The sequence below is a fragment of the Pinus tabuliformis genome, chromosome 4_2 (assembly GCF_031772625.1).
Source record: "Pinus tabuliformis cultivar Carrire ecotype Pingquan chromosome 4_2, CPIR1, whole genome shotgun sequence".
NCBI lineage: Eukaryota > Viridiplantae > Streptophyta > Pinopsida > Pinales > Pinaceae > Pinus > Pinus tabuliformis.
The window spans coordinates 495,555,306-495,560,713 of record NC_142304.1 but is presented as its reverse complement, the minus strand read 5'-3'; the positions used below and the strand labels follow the sequence as shown (position 1 = coordinate 495,560,713).

General features: G+C 40.0%; 1 pseudogene across 3 annotated transcripts; it reads left to right on the top strand.

Moving 5' to 3' along the window:
• The first annotated feature begins 334 nt into the window (after positions 1–334).
• On the top strand, positions 335–4,209 carry LOC149170153 (pentatricopeptide repeat-containing protein At1g11290, chloroplastic pseudogene; annotated as a pseudogene). 3 transcript variants are annotated; one of them, XR_016259849.1, is made up of 3 exons: positions 335–2,710; positions 3,090–3,337; positions 3,612–4,209. The product of XR_016259849.1 is annotated as a pentatricopeptide repeat-containing protein At1g11290, chloroplastic pseudogene, transcript variant X3 (transcript). The 3 variants fall into 3 exon arrangements; XR_016259847.1 differs by having other exon boundaries at positions 3,090–3,429; XR_016259848.1 differs by having other exon boundaries at positions 3,090–3,435.
• The last annotated feature ends 1,199 nt before the right edge of the window (positions 4,210–5,408 follow it).

Below are 5,408 nucleotides of genomic sequence, written 5' to 3'. Positions count from 1 at the left end.
CTTTTAATGCAACAACCCAATCCTCCCATAAGCAGCGCAATTAACAATCACCTTAATAATGAAGTTTTATATACCAAGAAATACCACATTCAAATCCACGAGATTTATTTGTGTTGGCATAAAAGGCAAAGGTATTTGTAGACATTTAAAAGTTATAATTATATACATTTAGAAATTATAATGATAACCATCAAAATCTTCCCTCCTATATAAACATATATTATATGAATATGAAAATAAAATAAACCAATTACCAAATTCCTCTAAATACAAAGAAAACACATTAACATCCAAAATCAAACTCCATTACCATGTCAAACACATTAACATCCAAAATCAAACTCCATTACCATGTCAATGCCATTGCATTCTGTACTGTTTACCCTCAACTCTAACTAATTGACATTCAAAGAAAATGTATAATCTATAATGAACATAACGCTTGGAGGGAGGGAGCCATGGGCGTCTTTCATGAACGACGACCCCTATTGGATCCAAATGCGTATGACAAAGTTCTAAAAAGATGCATTCTATTGAATAATTTATCAGAGGGTAAGCGAATCCATAGCCACTTAATCAAAACAGGAGTCCTCCATTCCATTTTCCTCGGAAACCGTCTTGTGGAGATGTACGCGAAGTTAGGCAATTTGGCAGATGCACGCAATGTGTTCGACAGAATGCCCATGAGAAACGTATTTTCATGGAATACCATGATCGGAGGTTATTTCAAATGCGACAGTGTAGATCATGCGCGCGAACTGTTTGAAAAAATGCCCGAGCGAGATGGGGTTTCATGGAACCAAATGATCGCAGGATACGATCGGTATGGTCGTCCTGAGGAGGCTCTGAATCATTATTGGCATATGCTGGCGGAAGGTATAATGCCCAGCACTTTCACATTTGCCAGTGTTTTGAGTGCTTGTGCTCAGTTGCAGGATGTGGAACAAGGTAAGAGGGTACATGGCCACATTGTCAGAGCTGAATGTGGATTTGATTTGTTTGTGGGCGCAGGCCTTATTGATATGTATGCCAACTCTGGTTTTATAGAGGTTGCACGCCAAGTGTTTGACAGAATGGTGGAACGAAATGTGGTGTCATGGAATGCCATGATAACAGGTTATGGCCTGAATGGGTATGGCGACGAGGCATTGAAATTGTTTTATCAAATGCAAGAGATCGGAGTTAATCCTGATCGGGTTACAGTGATCAGTGTTCTTAGTGCCTGTTCAAAAAATGGAATGGTTGAAGATGCACAAACTGTGTTTGACAAAATGCCTCAAAGAGATGTGTGCTCGTGGAATGCAATGATTGCAGGTTATACACAGAATAGGCATTGTGGGAAGGCTCTGAAGCTGTTTTCGCAGATGCGACAGGCCGGGGTTAAATCAGATGAGGTCACCTTTGCAAGCGTTCTCACAGCATGCGCTAGTCTTGCGGTTTTGAACCAGGGTAAACAGCTTCATGGACTCGCTATTCACAGTGGATATGAAGGGAGTGTGTTTGTTGGGAGTGCACTTGTTGATACATATTCCAAATGTGGGAGTACAAAAGATGCAAAACAAGTTTTTGAAAAGATGCCGGAGAGAAATGTGGTCTCCTGGAATGCATTGATTGCAGGATATGCCCAGAATGGACTGGGAAAGGCTTCAGTTCAGTTGTTTGAGGAGATGCTACGTGCTGAAATGATGCCAAATCACATTACTTATGTTAGTGTTTTATCTGCCTGCAGTCATGTCGGCCTATTAGATCAAGGACGACAGTACTTTAAATCCATGAATCATGATCATCGCATCATACCCAATGCAGAACACTATACTTGCATGATTGACCTTCTTGGTCGATCTGGGAAGCTGAACGAGGCAGAGAATCTTATGAACAGTGCTCCATTTAAACCAAATGCTTCAATGTGGGGGGCACTGCTTGGTGCCTGTAGAATTCATGGCAACTTAGAGCTAGGAAAACGGGCTGCAGAGTGCCTTTTTGAATTGGAACCAGAGAGTTCTGGACCTTATGTGCTGCTGTCAAACATTTATGCTGCTGCTGGCAGGTGGGCTGATGTTGCAAACACTAGAAACTTGATGAGAGAAAGGGGAGTAAAAAAAGAGCCAGGATGCAGCTGGGTTGAGGTCAAGAATGTTGTGCATGAATTTGTTGTAGATGACTGGTCACACCCACAAGCAGAATTGATTTATGCAAAGTTGGAGAGCTTGATAGAGCAAATGAAGCATATCGGTTATGTGCCTGACACTAATTTTGCGTTGCACGATGTGGAGGAAGATCATAAAATACAGAGTCTTAGTCACCACAGTGAGAAATTGGCTATTGTGTTTGGACTCCTCAACATACCAAATGGGACACCTATTCGCATTATCAAAAACCTTCGTGTATGTGGTGATTGTCACACTGCAGCCAAATTCATTTGTAAGATTGTAGAACGAGAAATCATTATAAGGGATGCAAACCGTTTCCATCATTTCAAGAATGGACTTTGTTCATGTGGGGATTACTGGTAACCCATTGCAGTATGAATTTGATGGCGTTCCATAATTTCAAGAATGGGCTTTGTTCATGTGGGGAATACTGGTAACCCATGGCAGTGTGAATTTGATGGTGTTGATAACTTTACACATTTTAAACCTGCTGCTCTGATAGGGGTGGACGTTTACGTTGCATGATGCATGGGCCAATTCATGTATTCTCTAGTTATAAGGTAAGCAAGTTTGCATACTTGAACATGCCAAAATTAGATTATTTCAATTTATTGCGGATATTACTAGTTAGTGATAGAATTATATAATTAAGCAGGCAGATGGAGGAAAGGTTCTGTTATCAGGCTTCTAAGTTTTGCATAAGACTGAATAGTATTTATGAAGATTATTTTTATCTCATGAATTCCTAGCGGTGTTATTTTGTTTGTGACAAATTTGACCATCTTCTCTAAGGAATCTGGGTTGGTGAGCTTTTTTGAATAATGAGTCTGATTGATTGCCTCGTTAGTTATTGTGCAAAATATTTGTTTCTGATGCTCTTCTAGATAGCGGCTTTGACATTACATCTTTTGGTTTGTCATTGTTGGTGTTAAAAATCAGAATTAGGTCTCCAGAAATTGTATTAAGATCAGCGCACAGGAGCCTGAACACCTCGATGTTGCAACACTATATTCTCTGAGCTTTGCAGAACTGTGGATTGGCAATGTGAATATTTCGGTTTCTCACAAGATCTTTAGACTTTAGAGGAGGCATATCTCAGAGAGAGAGAGAGTCTTCGGTCAGGGTATAGACTTCTGACTTGACAGAAATATGGGAACGAGCTTATCTGCAAGCTTATGATTCCATAGGTAAGGCTGAGAGGCAAATATATCCAGAAGAAAACCTATTGAAAGTACAACTATGAAATGAATCACGGCAGAATGAAACCAACGTATCAAAAGTATTGGTATTCTCTCTTGTTTATTTTAAAATTATTTTGTAAATCTTTCTTAGTATATATTTCCTTTCCATCAATTCTTAAGTGCCCAGCATACTCTGGTAATACGTTGTTTTGAATTTTTAAATTTTTTAGTATCACATAAATTTCCTATTTTTTTATGTGATTCTTTTGGAAATGTGCAGCACATAATCACCCACAAGAAGGCAGGGGGAGAGGGGGGATTGCTGGTCGTGAAATTCAAAATTTTGACCAATATGGCAGTTCCAAAGTGTTGAAATGCTCAACTGCCAATTTCAAGTAGCAAAGCATTCATGTGCCAATAATCTGGAGTGCCAAATACCGAAGCATCCATGTTTGTGGTCCCAGATGTGAAAATTGTAAAGTGCCAAGTGGTAATGTGCTATTGTATAAAATGCCAGGACATAATGCAGCACTAAGTTGCGTGAAAAGGTTCATCTTATGCATATCTCCATTGGACACATTGTTCTTATAAGCAATGATATCTAAGGACAAATAATTTCAACATTTGTAGGCCAAAGCGTTGACCTTTTGGTTCTAGTCTAAGTGGAGAGATAAGAGAATAAAAATGCAAGTACCCTACATGTAAGATGAGGCTGAAAATGTCTGCTTTAGGAAAAGGTTTTCCTAGGAATGTTTGGTGGTCCCATTTACTTTAAATGGAGTAGGTCTAGGCTCATGGAGTTTTTGTAATATTTTGGTCTTGTTCCTCTTGAATATGATCTTGTTCATATGTTGTAATGATATTTTGAATTTGCATTACTATATTTTGCTGTATGCTGTGAAGAATTTTTGCCATGGAGATTTTTGAATACTGATAAGCATGATTATTTTGACTGAGGGGAGAATACTGATGGGGCTGAGTCCACCGGAGAGGAAAGTTAAGGGGGCCTATGGGGGGATTGGTATATGTTTTATGATGGTGCCATATCCTCTCCATAAACCTTCTTTCATGTGCTTGTCCTATTCCCAATGATTTTGCTAATTAAAATAAGATTCTAGCGAAACAAGTTAATTACCAGAAGTAATTGTTTCCTATACTCAATCTGACTTCCTACTTTGTAGTAACCAAATTCTACATTCAGGAAACCGAGAAAGGAGTGAAAGGAGAGTCCTCTTCATTCATTCATGCAAGCAAATATGAATTAGGAGAGCGCAGCTTGAGAGAGAGGTAGTGTTAAAGAGTGCAACTAGGGGCTAATTCCCCATCCTAGCAGCGCCTCCTTTGATGGATCATCCCTACATTGAATCACCCTTGATGGCATTCTTCTTCACCTCAAAATTTGGAATTTTTGCCCACTTATAACTGCCTCATTTTCAAGTCGGCTCAGGTCTGCCCTTCCTCAAGTTGGCCCAGTGATGAATAGACATGTCTTTTCACCCCACGTCAACCACTATAAATATAACATATGTCCTCCTCATATTGGCACCTCATCGCACATCACATTCTCCCTCTTCTGATTGGTTTGCACACATCTGAGGCAGCAGATTCTTCTCACAAGTGTGAAGGGTGGACTGGGCATCTTTGTTCTTCTGTGTTCACTTTTCTGCAGTGACCTTTGACCAGCTATGACCAAGGCTTATTTGGCGCGTTTTGCTGCGATTTTTGTGGAGGCATCTCTGTTTGGGCAGGCTGCACATCCTGGCACAGGAATCGAGGCTTTTGGTGAGGTTTGACTTGCGTTGACCGCAGATCTAACAGGTGTTTACTCTCTCCTTTGACCACTGATTTTTGGACTGTTTTGGCATTACTTTCATCAACTCTTGAGGTCGCATTGACTGGGCTACTAGACCGAAATTTTGTAGGACGTTTGATTGGAGTTTGACCACTGTTAACTTCTCTGTTTAGGGCAGTTTGACTGCTGTTGACAGTGTTCAGAATTGCAGTTTGACAGAGACAGATTTGGATCAGATTGGGTTGGATATCTTTCTTTGGATAGTCAAAGTTTTAACTTTGACTT